At 39.7% G+C, this 23,570-nt stretch overlaps 1 protein-coding gene across 45 annotated transcripts in view; it reads left to right on the top strand.

Moving 5' to 3' along the window:
• Positions 1-23,570, top strand: part of INPP4A (inositol polyphosphate-4-phosphatase type I A) — a 96,842-nt gene that overhangs the window by 22,389 nt on the left and 50,883 nt on the right. For 19 of the 45 annotated variants that reach the window (XM_085533038.1, XM_085533031.1, XM_085532982.1 and 16 more), the window contains exon 2: positions 10,674-10,733. The gene's annotated coding sequence lies outside the window, so the exon portion shown is untranslated. Of the gene's footprint in view, positions 1-445; positions 588-2,363; positions 2,597-10,673; positions 10,734-15,057; positions 15,198-23,570 lie in introns of those variants that run through there. The other 26 variants (XM_085533032.1, XM_085533000.1, XM_085533010.1 and 23 more) reach the window with 7 other exon arrangements.

Here is a 23,570-nt window from a genome sequence, read left to right as displayed (position 1 = left end):
AAATTGTCCCCAGCATACTTAGTGAAGCCGCTTTGTTAGAAGTTTGTGATGAATAAGTGTGTATTGCCCTGACTTTGTTGTTGTTCTGCAGTTTTTCTTGGGGTGTTGTGCTTTTCCCCCTGGCTGTGTGAGTACCCTAATAGCACCACACCTGGCACACTTACAGTGACAGCAGAACCAGATCAGCCATCCTAGGAGGAGAGGGAGGGGGGAAAGGCAGGCCAGATTGCACAAAGAAATAAATCCAACTTGCTGCCGAAAGAAATATCCACCTTCAGGTGTGCACGCAGGCACTTAGGTGTTGCATGCATGCGTGTGTGCCTGTGCCACAAGGAGCTGGAACGAGTGAGAGGAAGCCTGAAACTTAAACTCCTCCTGCAGCTCTGCATCTGCTCTGAGTCACTGCCATGACTCACAGTGACAGCGCTCCCGTTAGCTAGCGCTCAGATGGAGCAGCTCCGGCAGCAGAAGAGGCAGGCTGTGCTCCTGGTTACCTGCGGCAGCAAGCGGCTGAACCAAGATATTTATTTACGAGCTCAGAGGAAGCACAGCAGGCTGTACTGAGCGCACTTGTCATTATTCTTAAGGTAAGAATGCCTGTTATTGACTAGAAGAAGATAGGAAAGGGAAATTAGAGCTGGCGAGGGCTGAGTTTCTTGCTGCTATTTCTTATTCTCGGAGGGAGCGGTGCTGCTACAAAGCTTTGTTTCAGCTGTTTGTGGTTCTGTATGAGGAATCCTATGGCCAGTGGGCAGTGCCTGTCCGAGGGAACAAAATACTTATGTTGTCATTCATTGTGTTATGTAAGGCATGGCAGCCATGTTAAGGATACAAGACCTCTTTCGAAGAAACGGTGCTGCCAGACATCAGGGCTGGCAGAATAGCACTTAAGCAGCCCTCTGCCCGTGCTGTGCAGACTGCTGTAATTCTGGAGCTCTTGCTTACAACCGAATACACAGGCTTGTGAATTTCTTTGTTGACAGAATAAAAAATGGTGGTGCTAGGAATAGCAAAATTATGACTGTTTACCTTTAAGGTCCCAGTGCTGTTTTGCCTGTAACGTTCAGTCTGAGAGCACGCACAGCCTGGGATCTGCGCAGTGCCTGGATGTAAACAGCCTCTTCAAACTCTTGAAAGCATACATCTGTATCCTGGCTTTTTTTCATTTTGTGGCACTGAAAGCCCCTGTATATATGTATATATATGTGTGTGTGTGTTTATATATATATTAAAAAAAAACAATTGTTGGTGCAGGATATATACAAAAAGTGGGATGTATTTTAGTTAGTATTTATGGTATGCAGAGTGGGTTAAGCAGTTTCTCTGTAGTGGCCTTACTGTTATTTTATTCACTCCGGTGTAGTAATATTAATGTAATCTAGACTGGTATTGCCAATTCTCTTCACGCACAATCCACTGAGTTTTGAGCCTTTGCTGTCCTGCTCCCAAGTGATTTTCTGAGTCAGGGAGTCTTTTGTTTTTGAACTGAAGTTATAAATTAGCACCCAAATGACTGCTGTCTTCTCTCAACTAAATATGGTGCAGTAGTAAGGTCACTTGAAAGAAATGTAGAGAAAGAATTCTGTATTCCACGAAACCAGAACTTCATTATCATGAAATTTAAATATCTTAATTGAGTTTCCATAATTTCTTTATTAATAGTTATGGTTACAGTTAAATAATTAACAGGAAACAGTTTTGAAGAGAAATTGCAAGTACATGCTTAAGATCTAAAACACCAGATGAGGACTAGCCCCTGAACGCTGACTCCCCGTCCCAGCTGTCCATTTGTGGAAGCAGTGACCACCAGAGAGAGCTCCCTCAGGTTCATCAAGGTCTCATGCTGTTCCTTGTGCCCTGCCTGCTGCTGGAGTAGCGCTGAATGAAAACAAGAGTCAGCTCAACAAGAACAAAAAGCCCAGCCTGGCAAGATAGCTTGACAGTTTGCTTTGTGTAGTAGGAAACCACCCATGAAGAACTAGAGCAGGTTTAATGTTGATTTATTATTATGCTATATTGATGATTGCATGCCATCCTTTATTAACAAGTCATAGCTAAAGTGGAAGCAGCCAAGACAGGAGAAGTTTGTGCAGAGGAGTGCTTATAACTTTGTTTTATGTGCAAAGGAAGCAGTTACGTCGACTCTTTCTCCAATCACCCTGAAAGTTTTTGTTGCTTCAAGCTGGCTTTGTATTAGGCCATGAAAGCAAAGTATTGCAGAAACTGCTAGGAGCATTTCACCTGTGGTTTTAGCAGGATCCCAAGCGTGAGAGTTTGTGATCTCCACCACCTTTGTTTTTTGCAGTAAATATGCGATCTCCAGTGAGCCCAAGCAGAATATCACAGCTGTCCCCCACTTCCAGTTCTCACCCTATAGGACATAATTGGTGTTTGTGGGCTTGCAACCATTTCTCCATGTCCTGTTACCACAGACCCTGCTGAAGGGTCTGGAGCTCTCTTCTCCAGGCTGAACAGCCCCAGCTTTCTCAGCCCAGTTCCATCCCTTGGATCATTTTTGTGCAATCCTTTGAACACGCTTCAACGGGTCTTTGTCTCTCCTGTACTGAGGACTCCACATCAGGATGCAGTACTCCAGGTGAGCACCTCCCTTGCCCTGCTGGCCACACTTCTTTTGATGCAGCCCAGGATACAGCTGGCTTTCTGGGCTGTGAGGGCACATTGCTGGCTCATGTCGTTTGCCATCCACCAGTAACCCCATGTCCTTTTCAGCGGGGCTGTACTCCACGCTCAAGTCCCCCAGACTGTGCTGAAGGTCTGATTAAAAACTTTCAGGAGATCCAGTCTCAGTATTAAAATGAATTGATGTGAAACATTTAATATGAGGTGTGTTGTTTATTTTTTTAGCTTCTCCTGTTTTCTGAGTAAGTTGTCTTGTTGGTATTAGGTTTTAACAGCTGTTTTATAGGGGAGAGGAAAATAACTGTGAAGTCTTTGTGTGTGCTGTGTCATAAAAAGCCCTTCACTTAATCCTGGAGCAGTTGAAGCAGAGAGACATAGAGGGAGGTTTGGGCACAACTTTGCCCTGAAGGCCTGGGTTGCTGGAGGGACTCCTGCTGCACTGCATTGTTTGAGGTTTGGGATCCCTTTCAGTTTTGGTCTGTTGAAACTTTTATGTGTTCTTGAGCATGTGCAAGTTTGAATAGAGGGTAAAAGATGTTGCCCATACTGTGACTGTATCAATATCTTTTTATTTGCCTTCAAGGCCTGAGTTTCCACCTGCCCAGTTTTTGGCTGTCCTTTGCCCCCAGCTCTGGAAACAGAGCCAGCACGGGGGTAAGCATAGTTCATTTCACCCTGAGTAAATAAGATTATGGCCTGGATTACGATGGTGTGTTATTTCTGTACTGAATTCTCCTTGTATTTTATAGAGATGCAGAAATCTGGGATTAGTTCAGTTTTGGTTTGTGCTGCGTCTTTTAAAGCAGCAAAGTACTTCCACAGCTTGAATAAACAAGAGTGAATTGGTAGATAGGGTGTTTTACAACACTGTAAAGTGACCTCCTGTGTCTAGGTAAAGCACAATTAAGAAGAAATGGGTTCACGATCCTTACTTCAGATTAAATTTTTAGCAAAATGCTGAGCACTGCCAGATGGCAGAGCTACTACAGACAGAGGTGAATGGTGAAGTATGTCCTTTTTCTGCAGGCTGTTTGGGCAGTAAATCTGATTTTGAAAATGCAAAACAAAACAGAAAGAGGCTGCAGTGAGCATCCTATGTGTTGTAGATAAGATTTTAAGCCCTGGATCTGTGAAATACAAGCTGCCCTGGAAGAGTTCATCTGTCTCATTTCTGAAAGAGACACTAGTGCTGTGACTTTAAAGAGAAGGTGCATTTCCCCTTGGCTCAGCATGGTTTCTCTTGGGCAGCATGGTGGGCTCCTTCTGAGGGCATATAGACTGACATAGAAGTCCATATATATGGACTTCTATGGACCTTCCATAGAAGGTCATGAGGTAATCATACCATGGAGAAAGTTTGCAAGAAGAGCACTTTTGAGCTCTGTGCAATACTGTGGAGGGTTTACATAGAATTACATGAATGCTGCTACTTGGTAAATATTGGTATTGTGGCTATGAATATGTGACATAAACATGCATGCAGTTGAGCTGGCTGGAGTGAGGTCTTTCTGATTTAAATTCTCTCTCAAATGTTAGTGCCTGGAAAAAGTTCATTAAATTATACTCTTCCTGAGATAAGTGGATGACTTTCAAAGGCATTTCAGTAAACAGGAGGTAGTGAGTAATAGGAAGAACGTGGCCTTTGTGGTTTTGCCCACATAAGAAAGATTGATAGTAATTGTCCCATACCCTTCTAGGGTCTTTGGTAAGAATGTGGTATTAAAAAAAACATTTACATTTATTTACGGTATAACTACTTACATTGTTTTGTAATTTGCTTTCTCCCAACAGTAGGTATTGGTACTGTGAGACCCTAAAAGGCTTTGTGATCTGTACTAAATATTCACTAAGGGTTTCTACAATCAGTTTATTTGCTGCTGTTTCACTGAATGCCAGGTGAATGGTAGGTAGCCTTAAGGGTGGGGATAATAACTATTGATTATAGTAAGAAATGTTGAATTAAAGGGAATTGCATCTGACACAGTTTAATCCATGCTCCAGTGATGAAGGCCTGTGGTCTCTGGAGTGAAGCCACCAGCACTGTTGCTGAAGATGTTCAGGAGACTTATTTTGGTGAACTCCATGAAGTCACACCAGGATGGATAGAGGTGAAATACAATCAGATGCATCTCCCACATTATGACCTTAAATTGTCACATTTATAGCTATGTGGTAATTATTCATCTTTTATTACTACATCCTTTCTACCATTGTCTTTTGCAACTGAACATTCTTTTCTGTGCTTGTTAGTAGGATTTATGTTTCAGAATATGTTCCCAGTCTTTTATTCAGTGGAAAATAAAAAAATATAAGAAGGATTCATTGGTAAAATTTTACTTGGGGCTAGGCACAGTTTGGCATGTGTAACAATAGTTTCTTTAAAAGCTGGAGATGCCTCTAAATACTGATTTCATGTAAATTCAGCAAAAAGGGAAATGTAAGGCAGAGCAGCCATTTATCCATTTGAAGATCTGCTTAGCTGTTGTATTTGTGATGAGCAACAGGCAGGAGTTCATTGGTAACTTGACTCTCGATTAGACTGGCTAGTTGATAAAGCTTTGTGTCATAAGCAGGGCACCCAGGATAAATGAGTAGAGTAATTCCTACCTAGTACATGGCTAATTTGTCACCATAATGTTTCCGGGTCTCTAAAAGGCTTCTAAGTGAAATAAGGGGGGTATACAGATGTTTGGGAGGGTTGTGGTAGCTGATGGGGTCTGTAGCAGCGTTTATTTTTTGAAAGTACAATATAATTTCCCCAACTTTCTTATGTCACACACTCTTTTTCTCCCCATTCCTTTTTGGTACGTGTTTCTGGGACACAAAAAAGTGATGCCTTTACAGTAATCATAACTTTTATGTCATTAATAACGCAGCCTGAAACTTTCCTCAGGTTGCATTTGGGGATCCATAATGTCTGTGTGCATGATAAGATCAGTGTCATGAATTACTCTAGGAAGAAAACTGCTCTTAATGTCAGCCTTCTACGGATTTTCATAGCATTGAACATCCTTGGAAAATTATAACTTGGTTACACTGCTGAAAGATAATCTCAACCTACTTGAATGGTTGGCTTTCAATGGAATACTATGTAGCCTGAAGGCATAGATTCCTATGGTAAGAAGGACAGGCATATAGATATTCAGTAGCTAAGAAAATGTCTTATTGTGACACAGAAATAAAAAATGAAAGAAGGGAGAAATTTAGTACCAAACACCATATGTTTTTTGTCAACAACATCACAAAACTGTTAAAGTTGTTAACTGCTGTTCTTAGTGTTCTTTGTGTGCTTCATCTTGTGCAAGCACATAGCAAACAGTTGGGTTGGTCATACTTGTAATAGCAAGCTGGGAGTTCTCCATAAAATTTAAAATGGAATGTGAAATACAGGATGCGCTCATGTAAACCAATTTGACCTTGAGGCTGTATTTTGTAATCTTGTTTTCTTCGCTTCCTGTTTTTGTAGGACAGCGCTCATTAGCTAGACTGACCCATGGAGATGGTTGTGTAATGACTTTGAGAAACAAGCCTGAGATTGGGGAATGGTGTAGGCTCTGTCTCCATGTTTGTTTGACCATAAGAGGTATCAGCATGTGCTATGATTTTCTTTCCATGAAAATTAGGTGCAGAGTAAGTAAATGGTGACTGTGTTTCTGCCCAGGAAGATACTACTCATTCAGAAGCACAGCAAGTTAGTAGCATGTTAAAGAAAGCACTTCTGCAGCAGGGAATGTAGATTCGGTCATAGAAGAGTGCTTTCTTTCTTTCCAAGCTGGAAATAGCTGAAACTTCAGTGTTGTGAAAGATTTTGCATACATAATGCAAGCAGATATGAAATAGTTCAGAGAAAGTCAGCTCGAGAAAGTCTCCACTCTCTTCATAAGACACATCTTGATATAAAAGTGAGTGTATCTTTATGGAAGTTAGTACTTCAGAAAGAGATGCCATAAAAATCACAATAATAATTCTGTCAGTTTGAAGAGAGTTTTTGGTCTTAAAATCTTGAAAACTGGTATTTTGAGATGTTGTATATGAGGTACGACATCTCAAGTCATACGCTGTTGGTTTCTAAAAGAATTTAAAGAAGCCTATATTTTACTTGCTACAAGACAGAAGACACAAACAGAACAGAGCAAGACACATAGTGTATTCTGCCTTCTGTCCAACTGAAGTTTGTAGCAAGGTTCATAATTGTCTTGACCTCAAAAAAGAGTATGTTGCCAGGGTTTGTGGGCTGATTACTGGAGACTGGAGCCTTTAAAATATGTTTACAGGAAATGTCTTCTGATCTACATCGAGGCTGACAACTTGCTTTGAATGAGCATTTCTTTGCAGCTTTACTGTCATTAATTCAAAAGGGAAAAGGGTAGTTGTTCATTCCTCTCTTGAGTGGTTTAGCTGCTCTCTAATGAGTGAGGAAGAGGGAAGAAGCATAGAGAGGAAGTGAAGGATTTCCAGTAGGAGCACGTAGTTCCAGTTCTTTCTGTGTTTGTTTTGTATCAAATTTTCAGGTGGTTTCTCTGTAGGGAATAGTGTCACATGCTTCACACTCTGCAGTAAGCAGGAATAAAGGTACAGCACATTTAACTGAGAACTGATGTTCTTATCAGTTTGCACAGTAATCCTGATTGCAAGTACAAAGTACTGGGGTGAAAATGGCCAATTATGTAGTGTTTCCTTTCAGTGAAGGATCTGAATGACTTTTAGTATCTGGCAGCCAGCACTGGGGTTTGAAATGCCATCATCAATCAGCTGCAAAACAATTTCTGTTTAGTTTTAATTGATTAAAAATACACTGCAGTATTTGAAGAATCTTTTCCTTATCATCATCATTTCTTAATGAAGAAAACCAGAGACAGAACATGCCAAGAAACTGGTGCACTGATGTGGCAGTAGTGTATTACAACACCCAGCCATGGTCTTGATGCTGCTTCAGGGCCATGTAATTTAAGAAACGTACAGTGGAGGTTAAAACAAAAGGGTTTGAATGTGCAATGATTCAGTTAGAATCTGCACTCTTTCATAAGCAAGTGAGAGTGGCCTCTTTGGTCTCACTACTTGGGCACGTACCACTGATGTTCAACTCAGTTGTTGCAATGAAAGCAAGCACTTCAGCGGTTATAAATCAGATGCCAAAACATAACTGCAGTGCAATTAAAAAATACCAGTGATTGCCTCAAAGCTGAGAGCTCATGGGCAGACTAACAATTCAGTGAAACTGAGCTGTGGTAGAATGCAGTCTACGGGAGAAAGGTACCTGCAAGAGATGATGCTCTGGTAGGATATCAGTAGGGACAGCTCACAAGCACTACAGGAGATGCACTACGATTTGCTTATGGCCACTGAACTAGCTATTTTTAGTCATAGCATTTATATAAGATCTTTAGATTCATTATTATTCCATTTGCATATCTTCATTTTAAGTGAAATGACTTACTCTGTTTATATTAAATGCCCTAATGGTGAGTGGTGGTAAAACACATTGCAGGATTACCCGCCTGGACGCCTACCTGTGTGACGTGGTATAGGGAGCCTGCTTTGGCAGGGGGGTTGGACTCGATGATCTCTAGAGGCCCCTTCCAACCCCTACCATTCTGTGATTCTGTGATTATAACTATAGTATATACTATAAGTATAGTAGATTATAACTGTTGTGTCAGCCCTTAACATTGTGACCATGGCTGACTGTGACTTGCTTTGTGAGTAGCTTGTGCAGTGCCCAGGGGCTTTCACAGAATGTGTCCTGCTTTTAGAATGGAAAAAGAAAAAATAACTGTACTAAATAAATGCATTTATAAATCATAAATAACTTATAAAAGATACCAAATAGGGGCTTTCTGTGCTTGCATTGAATTTACCAAATGCCAGTGATTAAAAATAGTAAATGACTTTGCCTTGCATATTGCATTTAACCTTGAACAAAGCTCCACATAGTATCGTATATCTCTGTCCTCATTGAGGAACTCTCCAGCAGCCAAAGTAAAATGCTTTGTAGCTTCTATGGCTATCAGTACAGATGAGAAACAAACCTCAAATTTGTTCTGCCTTCACCTTGGACCATGAAAAGAGAAGAAAACTTGAGCTGCTTATAGGCCACTTCTTTGAAGAGGTTTACTCTTGTCAGTAAAGCATGTAAGATCTCTTACAAGTGCATAGAAGCACAGGACTGGATAGTTTCCTGAGCTGTCAAGTCTTGTGTCTTGTTAAAGCAATGGCATAGTGTTTCTTTTATATAGATACCCAATTTTACCTTGACTAAATTAGCTTTCTTGGTTGCTGTTATTCCAGTTAACAGACTTAAGATAAACATGACGTTAACTCTATTTTCACGCTTGTGTTTGTTGTGGTATTTCTGGAGACCAAACTATAAGTCATCTCAGCTTCCATGTTGCTGAGTTTTGCAGTCATTATTTGGATTATTCTGCTGAGGCTGCCTCACTGTTGCCTTAATAAGCCTTTTTGCACACAGGTTACAGACTGGTAAGCGTTCAGCCTGCAGCAGTCAGTATTCCTGACTCAGTCTCATTAGCTGTTAAACCCCAACAGGATATCTGCTTTATTGTGGGCGCATTGTCTGACATTGAGGTCTTTCTTCTTCATTTTTTCTCAACTGTTAGAATCCCAATTTAAATCAGAAATTCTTTTTAGTCTATGTGGTTTCCTCTTAGTGTTTTCTAGCTGTCTGGTTTCTTTTATTTCAGTGCTGGGGTATCTTTAATAGTTTGATTTGAGTGTTCGCAAGCACCACTGTAAGCTGACATAATCTTAACTGCATTACAAGTCTGAACGCTGCTTTATTTATGAATCTCCCTTGAATTTAGCATTTTAAGGAGTGTTCTGAATGTGACTCATCAGTATATTTTCATGTGAACTAAAGTTATAGCTTTATTAATCCTGTGTATATTTATATATTTGTCCCTCTTGGATATTTTACTAGAGAAGTAGCTTCTTTCCACGGGAACTAGTCGCCTTGCCTGCTTGGTTTTTGTGCAATATTTTATTCCAGGGTTTTCTTCTAGAATGAATTAGTTGGAGTCTTCATTCACTCTATGGGCTGCTCTCTGTATAGAAAGAAGTGCTGAGCCAGGTTTTGTCTATGTATCTTACCCCATTCTCCATCCTAATATGTTTTGCACTGTCAAACACCACAGCTACTCTTGTGCCAGGGTGAGAGACTCCTGCTCCTTGTTTACTGGGCTGATTGATTTATGGGATATTTTATCCCATTCCACGTTTTTGTGGTGGGAGATGTCTTCATTGTACTTCATGAAGGGGTAAAAGAATGTTAAGGTCCCTGTTGCTTAGGTGTGGCAAGTGATCTTGATAATGGCCAAAGACAGTATGTTCTTTGTCACAGAGAGTTTTGGAAATAAGGGGTGAAACTTTTGAACCTCTCCATTGGTGACGTGGAATTCAGATTCAGTCTGGGACTGAAGAGCATGAAAATTGCTTGGGGGCCTCTGCAGAACAAAGTAGGTTCTCAGTTTGGTTGTTTGCATTCCCGTTGCCTGGAGAAACCTCTTAGGGATGGCTTTGTGATGCCTTGTGGTGGCCTGGCACTGACTGCAGCTGGAAGGGGCAGGCAGAAGTTAGAAAGAACTGAGAGGCTGTGCTGGGAGAGCAAGACTGTTGCTGCAGCATGTAGTAGCTACTTTATTAAGCTTCATGTACTGTAACTGCAGTGGGTCTTCTACAAACTTAATAGAAAAGTTTCTTTAGTTAAATGCATTCATATCGTTGGAAGGAAGATTAACATCACTGTCATTAAGCGTAGAAAGGTACAACAACAGTACTTTGTTCTCAGAACTGATGCACAGTCCAGCTTCTGTTTCCAGTGGTGGAGGAGCTACATTACAAAAAGTCAACACTACAATTTTAATGAATTTAGTGATATTATTTTATTTGTTTATTTATTTTTCACTTGCTCCTACAATTGTTGCTTTGAAGTGTTGTTTTTTTCTCTCCCTGCAATACTTGCCTCTTTGTTTGGATCCATTCAGTCAGAAACACTTTGTCCTTTTTTTGTCTTTTAGGCTCCATTAAAAAAGAGCTGGATGCCCAGGCTGAATTTCATCTCTGAAAGCTGCAGAAAGGTAATAATGGCTTTAGTGATTAATACTCTAGTGTGTGATAATCTATGGACACTGAATGCAAAAGTTGAAAAATGGAAAAATGTAAAGGTGATAGAGCAAAAGTAACTTCTTTCTTACAAGTAAGAAAGTGCTGGCAGGGTCCTGCACCTGATATCAGTTGTATGCTTGTGCTGTTTTTTGTACTGTGGATACTTTATTGTATTCACCAGACATTTTCTGCTGTCTTTGGGTGTGTTGCCCACAGAAGCTCAAGTAGGCTGTTAACTAGTGACCAGTGTAAACTGGACACACCTTCTAACAGTTGATATGCTTCTGAAAATTTGTGAGATTAAAACACAGCCTGTACTGAAATGCCAGTGTTTGTAACCTGCTTCTACTATAAGAGTGAATTGGTGATTCTTTAGTTTTTCTCCCTTGAACACTCCGAGTCAGTGTAAAGGAAGGAAAGCAGATCTGCTTCTGTGGTCACTGGATATTGCTGTGGCATAGCTCAATATCCTTTACACTGGGAACATATTCTTGTTGGGCCCTAACCTTTGTCTGAGTTTGTCAAGTGTTTCCTTCTTCACAATGAGAGAACTGCTTTAGGTCCCGTGATGTGGGAGCGTGCAGAGGTTAGTGCTGCATGACTAAACTGTGAGGCGAGTATGTGTCCTGATGGAGCTCCTGTTGGAAGTAGACTCTTGTGAGTCAATGCTCTTTTCCTCTCATTCTCAGAGTTCAGTTCCAAGACTCCACTTTCTTCCAGCAGGCCAGAGCAGCTTCTGGTGGGCTGTGTGTTGACCAGCTGCACCTGACATCTGGGATTTCAGAGAATAAGAGAAATGGTGGCATGTGTACTGATGATGTATAAAACATGGCCTTAACTGCAAGGCGATCCAAAGCAGGCAGCTAGGCAAATAGAGGCTGGAGGTTCCGCTGGTGTGGGAATAGGATGCAGTGAGAGATGAAATGTCATCCTTGTGGTCTTGTGGCTAGTCATGTGCAGAAGTTGGGAGGGAACCCTCAGTCTCCTCATCTGTGACATAGTGCCCCCAGTGACATTTTAGAGTTGAGTACAGTGAGTGTTGCTTTAGAGAACAGTTGTTATTTCTCAGAGTCATTTTTCCCAATCCTGCTAAGGACAAATAAGCTCATTTGAAATCTTGAGCAGAGCCAGTAAACACAATATCTCATGTAGTAGTTGCCTTTCTTGTATCAGATGTCTCAATGCAGACTGGCATCAGTTACAGAGAAGTCCGGAGGGGTTTATTACCAGAATTGTACCTAAATCTGGGACTGAAGCAAGCTCTGGCCTGGGTTGTTTTACTGGGGCAGAATGGAATGCAGTACATAACAAGATGCTTTGGGGTTTATGTGGGGACTTAATTTTTCATTACACCATGCTGAACACTTCTGTTAAGAATAGCTTGGAAGCCTGGCATGCGTTGGATCCCAAGACGTCAGGGATGAAATCGCCAGCAGCAAATTAGCATTGCTAGACCCTGGAGCTAGCTTTACTGAGACTTAAAAGGAATTGCAGTAATACCAGTCATTCATGCCATCTTTATTTCTTCTATTAGTCATTGTCTGCATGGGGAAAGATACGCCTGGGGCAATCCTGCATCTCCATCCTGTTCAGTGCTGCTTCTTACAGCATTTTCATTCTTCCCCAAGACAACTATGCCTTGTCCCCTGTGGGTTCTGTCTTCACACTCTCAAAGAAATCTATGACAATAGCAGAAAAAAACAGCATTTAGGGCTCCCCTTCAGGGACAGCATATCATCCTAATTAAGTGTTTCTCAAAAATGGCCCTGGCAGTGCAATTAATTCCATGTAGACAGATCCCACAACTCATTTGAAGCTTTGTGTTAGATTAGATCCAAAGAAAAAATAGGGAAAAAAGAATGTCACCTGCTTCTGTTTGCCTGCTTGCTTGATGTTTGGTACATGTTTTCTTTGAATTAATTTGGATTCAGTGGCTTCTTCATTAAGAGTCAAACTCATTGTTGTGTATATCATACTCCACGTAGTTCTTTTGGTTGTGCCTCCTTAACGTGCTTACATGAGACAGAAATTATTTCCAGTGGCACCCTTGTTAAGTAGCAGTCTTTGCTTTCTCTTCAGTCAGTGTCTGGGTGACAGCTACTGAAGATGTGCTCTGGTAATGCACATACTGGCCTGTGTGACTAATAGACAAACTGCATGAGTGACTGGCTGGGGAGAGATAATTGTCAAGAAGCTTGCTGTGCAAGTAATGATATTGTTAGTTTTTACTGCAGTTTTACTCTCTGCTTTTTGCTGTTTTCTTTTTCTAACAGAAACTAGTATTCATTAGTTTGTTGGTTCCTCTCCTGCTTTTTCCTTCTTGACAGTTTGTAAAGTACATTGAAATGCAGAGCAGCAGCCTTCTGTGAATACATGGGTGTGTTAAACACACAGTGATCGTGTTTTGTGGGCCATCATGATCATCATCCTCTTGTTAGGGATAAGTCAGTTCAGTATGTGGTGACGGATTGGTATGTATAATTGCAGTTACTGTGCGTGCAGTTATTCCGTAATACAAGGCACTTGGCCTTTTAATAATGTTTTACATTGCATTAAGTGTTTTTCTATCTGACTGTTGATTGTAGTCTGAAGAATTAATCATGACTAGCAGTGCAGGCAGGGACAAAGGCCTGGGCCTGAATAATGCACTAGATGAAGGCATAATCAGATTGAGTGGAGCCTGAATGCAGGGAGAAAGATGAAAAAAAGGGTTAGAGGACAAGAAGATACATAGCTAATGAGAACATCTGTAGAGGGCAGAGACTTTGGGAGAAGAAGCTTAATTTCAAGTATTTTAAGTATCTGAAGAATACCATAAACTGTGGGTTATTACTTTGTTTCTTTACTAGGGGAACTTCTGTATCTTTTTACGAGAATTTAACCTACAATATGTTCTCTGCAAGCATGAAGTAAATTAGAGGCCATCTGGAATTAAATGCTACCATTATATCCAGGCAATAAAAATGTTTGGAACATTATTCTTTCCCAGTTTACATTCAATTCAATAACATACTCATTTTATCCCTTTGTTTGCACTTTAATCATAAAGTTATTACAGTATTTAGATTACAGTGTATCCAGATCTAAGGTGCTTGAGACACCCGGTGAATCAAGGAGTGTACATGAATGCATTTAACAGTTTGCAAATGTAAGAAATTGCCTTAAGTGGTTGGAGTTTTCAGTACTTTTAATCCTATATAGTATCTTGGGGAGCACAGATTTGCACTGGGTTTTTGAATAGCAAGTCATATAAGGGCTGTAGCTATATTTTGCTTTCCTTCTTCTCACTTGAGGTCTCAAGAGATTTCAAAAAGTCTTGGATATTTCTCTTATAATTTCACATAACTTTGTAATCTCAGAAGAAGCAGATGTTTTTGGATCTTGTCTGTTTTGAAAGCATTCAGACTTTCTGGCTGTCACAGTGACTTGCAAAGGTGCCATGTAATCAGGGATTTCTTAAGGGTACCTGTTTAATGGGTAATTAAAATATAGCTCAGCTACTAAGATTTTTTAGAAGAACTTTTATAACTTTATCGTACTGAATATAATATATAGCTGTAAGGAAATTGAAAGCATGATACAGGCAACTTCAGAGTTCTTAACTTGACCTTAATAAACTTAGAGAAGAATTGAAGGAATTAATAATTAAAGACATGGAAAGTGAATAGAAAGACGATGAAACAATCTATTTTACTGAGGTAGGTCATGTCAGACCGACCTAATACTTTTTTTATTAAGAAGATAGATTTTCTTGAAAAAGAAAACTGTGCTAGATCTGGTCTCTATGGATTCTACTGAGGTATTTAGTATGGTGCAGTTTTGAAATTATTATTTAAGGTGGAGGAGGGTAAGTTGAGTGTAAAAGCTGTGAACTCGAGCAAAGAAGGGGCTCAAAGAAAAGGGGAGGCAACTGGAGGCGGATGTGTAAAATGGATTAGTTATAAAATGAAGTTACTTGACTTAGTTTTCTCAAAACTTTTTTTCCTTTCTTAATTGATATTGTTATGATGCTATACTGAAAGCAGGCTGCTGGAATTTGTGGATGGGAGGAGGGCATTTATTTCCATTACGCTACGTTAGTTGAAATGATTGTACAGGAAGAATTAGTTTTACAATTCATAGTACTAAAGGGATGGAATTCAACACAGCAAAGTGTCAGGCCATACACTGACAGGAATTCACTTTACTGAGTATAACCTTGGTGTCAAAATTAGCAGTCTAAGCTTTTATATAATCAGTGGAAAGAGGCAGATTTTTAATTAGGCGCTCCAACTTTTCTCTCTTGACTGTTAACAGGCACCTGACTGTGGCATTTGTGCTGAATGCCTGAAATTGGATGGTGCTACAGCTTCAGCCTAGGAAGTAATGCAAGACATTTTCCTATGAACAGGAAGTTCAGCAGCTGAGGACTTTGAAGGAGAAAGGTCTGTGTGAGGGTAAGTGGGTTAAGGTTTACATCTGGGCTGTCAGTGTGACACCAGTGTGAAAATGATGGAGAGGATCCAGGGAAGTGTCAGGAGAAGTATATCCAGTTGAGAGGAGAGCACCTCAGCTGGGTGCATCTAGGCTGGGACACTTATTGCAGTCCAAAAACTTGAGCTCATTATGTAACAGATGTGGAGGAGTGCTACAGGGTTGATCAAAAGAATGATGTTACAAGAGGAGTCTGAAACAGCTGCATTGGAAATGTCAGGAAGGGTAGGAAAATGTGAATTTTAATTGCTCCAGCTGTGTAGCTGGAATAATGAGGAGCTTGGGATTGTGACTAACATCAGCTAGGTGATAACAAGCAAGATGTCTGTAGTCCACCCGAGGACAGATGATGTTCTGAGTAACAGCATTGAGCTGTAGAAAGACAGTAACGCAGAAACAGAAGTGTCCAAATACGTGATTTAGAGGAAATGTGAACTGCGTATGGATATTTAACCAATGTAGATATGTGTATTGATAATACCATAATATCAGACAGTAGGCAGTTGGTGAATTCTTGTTTTACATTTAAGGAGGAGCTTGTCTTTATGAAAGACAATTGTTTACTTGGCTTCTTTGGATTTAGGTTGTTTGGCCGCTTGTGCTTTTGATCATTAACACACAGTGTGAGACTTACTGCCTTCTGTGTTGCCCTGGCAGTTTACTTGTTGTGCACAGGGAAGCCTGTGTGATAAGTGGACACCAAGAAAACCTGTAGAGCTGAACAAAGGTATGCAAGTTTAGCCTGTGGTAAAGATACATTCAAAGGCAGATTTTTGGGCAGCAGCTCATGACCAGTGGAAGAAGAGCTTGCTCTGAAGTGAAAATTGTGGTTGAACTGATGTGTCTGTAGTGACAAATGATGGGTGCAGTACTTAAAGTCAGTGACAGCTGCTGCCCCAGATACCTCCTTAGTCTGACAAATACTTAAATTTGCAACTGTCTGCTGGTGGAAAATTGCTTGCTGCTTAGATACTAGTTTGTCTCAGCACCAGGTTCAGAACGGAGCTTAATTCTTTGAGTAAGGGCTAAGTAGTGTACTTTCTGCTGTTGCAAATACTGAGCTATTTGGCATGGATTGATCAGCAATTAGGACATCGATCCAGTCATTCTTTAGCAGGATTATCTATAAGATTGCATGAGAGAAGTGCCACAGCAAGAAGCCTTTTAAATGTACTTCTGGCAACACTGTGTTTAGTTCTCCAGTTACTTGTTTATTAATAAGTGCTTAGCTTGTGTTTTTGTGGCTTTAAAGTGCCTAGAAGAATGTCAGGAGAGAATAGTGCAACTTCTCATATTTTTTCTGTTTCCTAATTAATTATTACATACTGGTACTGAGTAGTTATTGTTCTGTGGAAGAAACAATTGTGTGATGATCTCACAGTCCTTACTTGGAGAATTGCCACAGTAAAGAAAAAGCAGTTTATGGATTGCATTGTTAATGGTTTAGAAGGGGGGTGTTCTGCTGGAAACACAGAGCTTGGAATGGTGATCCAAGAGGGTAGAAAGCAAAGAGAGAGGACTGAGAAGACAAACCTTAAAATGTGAGTTCGTTCTTTTTCAGAGTTCCTGTTTTATTAGAGTTGAGGCCAGCTCCCTTAGATTTAGAATCTATGTCCCACTTTGGGTGTGACCTTTTTTCTCAATTCTGGGTTTAATTTAGCTCTGAAACATGTTTTGCTGGCTATTAAACGTTCCAGTTCTAATTTGAAGATCTCTCTTAGCCTTTCCCTGAGTGCTGACACTTGGACCATCTCAGACTTGCATGGCTGTCACTTATAGGATTTCCAGATAAATAGGAAGAGCATCACTTGAACATTTCTGGAGGAGGAAAATATTATCATGATCATTATATGATCATGAGAAAGATCTGCTTTTAAGTTTCAGGGAAAGGACTTCTCACATTCCTGTTGAAGAGTGAGGGAGAGGAATTTGCAATAAACTTTTCTTTCCCATCACAATTAGGTTGTTTGTAGGTTTTGTTTTTTGTCATTGTAGTGATGTTTTTATTTGGTGTGGGATGGGGAGGTTGGCTGACAGAAACAGATAAAAACAGAAGTCTTGTTGGGTTTGGAGTACCCAGGTCTGCCCAAAAACTTCTGTAGATCACTATTAAACAAGAGATGTTGGAAGACCAGTTTAATCCCATTTCATACTCTTTAATGGTAGATACTTAAAAATCAGAAAAGAAGTCCCTTCTGAAGGTTCGTGTTCCTCTGTGCAGTTTGAACTGGCTGCCTGTTTTGCTTAACGATGGTACAGTTCAGTGAGATGTATCCCATCCACAGAGTATGCACCGTGCTTAACCTTTTCATGGGGTGTTTAGTCACAGTAAACACTGTCCAGATGGCTTGTTCACACAGATTCTTAACTATGAATAAAAACTGAAATATGCTCATATAATTAAGCAGAGCCCCTGTAAACTGCATCTCTGCTAAACTTGTATGCGCTATAAAAAAGGAGGTTGTTCTAACTTATGTGGATCTTTGTCACAATGTTTTTAATAGTACGTTTTCTGTTTGGATGGACTATATGCTATAAAAACTAAAAATAAAATGTGCTGAGGTATTTGGGGGGTGGGAGAATTGAAGACATGAATGACAGGCAGAGAATGTCAATTCATTCAAATGTGCTTATACTGATTCTGCTTTGAAATGAAAATATGTCAATTTGGGAATCATTATGTACAAGATTGTTCTGTAATTTCCATATTAAAGAAAAATCTGAAGACCACTCCTGCTGAACTTTAACCCTAGAAATGCTTAGAGCACATAGATGAGGTGGTCTGAATGGTATATTGTGGCTCAGGCCTCTGGGAGAGTGTGATTGTCCTTGAAAGAAATTTAAAAGTGCATTGTCTGAATTTGTACTTCCGTGTTGACTTTTTTTTTGCCCATTCTGACATGAGCAAACAAAGACAAAGAATCAAAAAGCACAACTCAGCTGTTACCACCAAGCTATGTTGAGTGGAACATTTGAAGTCTGATCTCAAGTTTCTGCGAGGAAGCGTTTTCATTGTGATTGTAGATGTTCACTTTGGTGGCTGACTTTCCTTTAGTCAGATGTGCTGTGATTTTGGGAAGGTGATTTATGGAGCTGTCCCAGGCAGTTGCTAAGTATTTTCAAACATTCAACGTAGAGATATAGCGGGAACCGGTTGTGTGGAGTAAAGTTCAGCTGTGTAAACCTACAGGTTTGGTAGATTGTCCTGTAAACACCTCTTATAATGAGGTTTCCACTGCTTCACTTGGGAGCTTCATCCAGGAACAAAGAGATTTCCACTTCAGGGTGTGGAAATCTTTCCTTACAGAAGTAAAATAACATCTTTTAGGAAAGAAGAGTGGTAAAAACAAAGTTGAAACTGTGGCAAATTAATGATTCAGATATTGTAGAATCATAGAACTGCTCAGGTTGGAAAGGACCTTCAAGGTCATCAAGTCCAACAGCAGCCTAACCACACTACCCCAACTCTAACAACCTTCCACTAAATCATGTCCCTGGGCACCACATCCAAATGGTTTTTAAACACATACAGTGATGGTGACTCAACCACCTCCATAAGGAGCCTATTCTAGTGCTTAACTGCCCTTTCTGTAAAGAAGTTTTTCCTGATATCTAACCTAAACTTACTCTGGCACAACTTGAGGCCATTTCCCTTGTCCTGTCACCTGTCACCGGTGAGAAGAGACCATGATAATGACCATAGTATCATGGTAATAATCTCTTTATAATAATAAGAATACAGAGAAGGTAGTTAACAGTCAGTCTTCATTCATTTAGGCCTGGTACCATCTTATGCAGCACCAACCAATTTTTTATGTGATGTTACCTGCTGGGAGAAGAGTACTTTCTGATAATGTACCTGTATAAGTAGTTTAGTTTGTATCTGATTGTAATTTCTTGGATGTTTTTGAGCATTTTAGCAGAAGATGTTACTGTTTTCACATCCCCGTATATGATGGTTTAAGCTTGGCAAAGAATTGCAGTGGTCAGCAATATGAGTGATTTTGATATTTTCATCGTTAGTGAAAAAATGTTACCACTTCTTTTGTTTGTTACCATTTCATATTTTATAGGCTATAGAAATAAGAACTAAGGAAAAGAGAAATTAGAGCTTAGGGGTAGGAATTAATGCAAAAAATATATATACACTCTCAAACAAATGAGTTCTTTACTAATTCAAGGGTGAAATCTTTAGCAGTAAGCTGAAAATGACTGTCAATGAGGAATTCTAAAGCAATATCTTTCATAAATATTTCAGAGGAGAGGTAGCATTTCATCTATTTCAAACTTTAATGTTTTAGAGTTTATTTATTTCTTTGGTATTTCACTATGAATCAACTTTAAAATCCATATACTATAATGGGAAGAAAAGCCTTTTCTATTTTGGATTCGTAAGTATGACAAAGCTTTGTTTTGCATGGTGCCTGTTGGTGCATTTGTCCTGAGACAAACAATGGGTTATATGTGTTAACCCATTTGTCTCGGTGGGTTGTCCCAAAGTCAGATAACATTGCCATGCCATCTTTTATTTCTTTTAGAAGGAAAGTAGGAGAAGAAAGGCTTTTAGATAGTATTTTATGTCAAAGGAGGGAGAAATGGAAAGTGAAACTTCTGGAGGACTGATTTTTCAAGAAGACACCATTGGGAGCAGTGGTTATGGAACCTGATGGGCAAAACAGCCACCCAGAGCTTTAGAGTGAGTGGGCTCATGCGACTGTATTTTACCATGAAAGTTTGTTGGTATTTTTTATGCTTTATGGAGAAATGTGCATGGTGGTACTCCAGATTACCTGCAGTTGACAGCTTGGATATCTTGTTGTAAAGGGAAGAGACCGCACAGACAAAACATTTCTGATGATTTTTCTTCAAGTCTTTACAATCTTAAAGCAGCTTGCCACTTCACTAGTTGGTCTTGTTTAAAAACTGCTTTTTCTCCTTCCCCAGAAGCACCAGAAAGTACCAGCAAGTACTTGGCAACCATAACAAGACATCTTTTATTAGATTAGACAATATAAGTCTACTAAATAGAAGCATCACAGAATAGTCTTTGCCCGGCTGCATCTGTAAGTAGAGAGAGTATCGACATATTGTAACTTAATGTTTTAGCTCTGAAATCATTTCACACAGAAAGATGCTATCTCCTGTTCTGAGGTTGTTTTCCATGCTAGTGATCAAAAAGGAAAATCTCAGCGTGGGAGCCAAACCGTTTGTTGTTGTGAAGGTGCCTGAAAAACAGACATGACATTTAGCACACAGTCATCTTGCCCAGGACTGGGAAGAAAGTCATAGTAGGCTGTAAACTATTGACTCCTGCAGTCTGATTTGTTATCTTGGCTGAATGAAGAATTATTTTCTTATATGACAAGTTAGATTGGGAAAATCCACTTAGCTAAGTCTGAGCAAACTCTTGTGTTGCTTATGCAAGAGTGACTTGTGGGTGTCGCTGCTAAGGAAAATAGAATATGCTTTACATACGTTATCTTGGCAGAACCACTGCCCACTCCCAGGTAGAAAAGGCAGACAGAGCTGCAGTTTCATGCTGTTTCCTGTTACATTTGAAGCACTCTGATAATTTCACTTACAAGGCAGTAGTGTGATTGTGTAGCTCATTGAATGTGGAGTTGTCCTTAAACTCTTGTGGGCTTTTCAGGATGCAAGACTTAACGAGCGCTCAAATTTGTTAAATGCATTCTGATATTGATGTTTCTGCGCCATCCATAGTAGCCTGAATTTCCACAGGAATTTGAGACTGTTATTGATTCAGTATTAAAAGACCTGCTGGGCTCAGGTGAAGTAGTAGCGTTTCAGCCAGAGGTGCCTGGCTTCACTCATCATAGGTGATGCCAAACTCTTTGTTTTTTAACCCACTTTCATTGTTGTTAGTAAACTATTATTATTATTTTTATACCTCACTAAGAACTATTTATCATGTGGGATTTGAGTTGCACTTTGTATTTTCTTTGCTTGAAAAGATGACTTTTTTTTTTTTTCTTAATTGAATTAAGCAGTTATTATTAGACTTTCCCTTTTCAGAGCTGGAAAATGCCCACAAACGTTTTGCTCACATTTTCCAAATATAAATCAACTTCTAAATTGAGAACAAACATGGAAAAATTTAGAATGTTAACTGAATAATTTGTGTAGTTCTGAGCGTATGGAAACAATGTAAGATGAAAAAATTACAACCTTGGAAATCATAGTCATCTGGTTCTTACAATGTGTAAGGCGGTGGTTTTACACTGTCAGTCAACTGTGCAAATAAGTTCATGAAAAATGATTAAGGAAAGTAAACTTACAGTCAGTAGCTTTAAATCAGCTGATACTGAAGAATTGTTTGACTGGTAAATTTTCCAAACAAAACCAACAGAACACTTTTTTTCCCCTCCATTTCTGTTTATTCACATGATCAATGGATCTATAAAAGTGACCATATTGGATGATGTGAATACATCTTCTATGCTTCTAACAGCTATTTCATTTACTGTATTTTCACATAGCTAATAACAGTATGTTAATAACTTCATTTTTAAAAGCTTTACTACAATAATTTTTGTCTTGATTCATTTGTTTGCTGTTTCATGATTTGTATTTAAATGAAAAATATAAGAAAGATGTTAAACTATTGTAGAGCGTCCACAAGAGGGTTAAGAAGCCTGTCTTCTTGTTTCACCTGTTCATTCTTCTTCTCTTTCCCTCAGATCCTCTCTTGCCAAGCATTTGGTCACCCAGGCAGTGTTGATCCAGTGGTAAACTAAATGAGAGAAATGATCTGCTCTAAAACTGACCTCCAAAAAGCCTGGCCAGCTTTCAACCTTCCTGCTCACTGTGTAGATGTTCTTTGGCACAAAGAGAGATGAAGCAACTGAAGGAACTGAGGCTCTTTAGTCTGGGGAGGAGGAGGTTGAGGGGAGACCTTATCGCTCTCTTCCAGTACCTGAAGGGTGCTTACAGTGAGAGCGGGGTTGGTCTCTTCTCACTGGTGACAAGTGACAGGACAAGGGAAATGGCCTCAAGTTGTGCCAGGGCAAGTTTAGGTTTGATATAAGGAAAAACTTCTTTACAGAAAGGGTTGTTATGCACTGGAATAGGCTCCCCAAGGAGGTGGTTGAGTCACCATCCCTGGATATGCTTAAAAACCGTTTGGATGTGCTCAGGGACATGATTTAGTGGCTGATTGTTAGAGTTGGGGTAGTATGGTTAGGTTGCAATTGGACCTGGATATCTTGAAAATCATTTCCAACCTGATAAATTCTATGATTTTCAGGAAGTTTTCAAATCAGAAATGACTGAGAACTATTGATAGAAGAATTTAATGATGACCCATTTCATTTTGTATTACTAAAGCTGATTTCAATTCTCACAAAAGTTAACCTTTTATTTAGATAGAGAATGTTTGACTGTTTACCACAGCCAGTCATTACACAGTTCTTATTTTAAGTCAAGCAGTAACACTATTAAAAAGTTGGAGTTTTATGATGTGATGTATTATAATTCATAGCGGTATCACTGTGAGTGGGCAATCATTTTGTGTTTTCAATGGCAGCAAGTGGATTGTGCCCGGAGTATAGCTGTTATCCCAGCAATCACAAACTGTCCTGACAGTGTTATGTCTAGCTCTCATTTTTTTCATAGTTAGTCCTTAAGGACTCTTTAATTGAAGCTGCAGAGATGAGATCTGCATAACTTAAAAAGCTGGGAACTCAGTAAAATTAGCGCTCCAAAAATTTATCTCCAAAAATAAAAGATTTATCTCCAAAAATACAAGAAGTCAACAGCATCTGTTGGTGCAGGTAAAGTGTGAAGAATGGCATTATATTCTGTGTCAGCTCTTTATACTCAAATCCTTTATACAGACAAAGATTAAGTGCACTTATATCTAAAGCCAAAAAGCTCTTCTTGTTGATATAAACAAAATCTTTGCAGTCTAATCCAGGAATCATTATTCTTTCAGATTGAGTGATAACAATCAGATAAGTGCTTAATAGAGTTGAAATGGCTGAACACACACTGTGCCTATCTCTTTTTCCTTCTTTAGTGCCCACTCTGCCTGTACTTCTCAGGACATCTGTTATCATTCCAGGCCTGTACTTTTCTACACAGCCTCGTAGTTTTGGAGTTGTAAAATCATGATGGTACCATTCAAAGATAAACAGAAGCAGTCAATTTCATCTGGGCAATTAGCGAAAGTGTTGTGAGAGCTGTGCCAACTTAAAGTTGCAGGTGGGTCAAGAGCAGTTCAGACAAAGCAAGCCTGAAAAGCCCACATCCTTAGGCCTTGCAGCCCCTCACAAAGCTAATGGATTGTTGCTAGAGCTGGCAGTGTGCTGTCACTGGGC

The sequence above is a fragment of the Coturnix japonica genome, chromosome 1, assembly GCF_054131305.1.
Source record: "Coturnix japonica strain WE chromosome 1, WE-NBRP24, whole genome shotgun sequence".
In the NCBI taxonomy this organism is placed as follows: domain Eukaryota; kingdom Metazoa; phylum Chordata; class Aves; order Galliformes; family Phasianidae; genus Coturnix; species Coturnix japonica.
The sequence above is the reverse complement of the archived record's forward strand: the minus strand, read 5'-3'. Positions and strand labels throughout refer to the sequence as shown.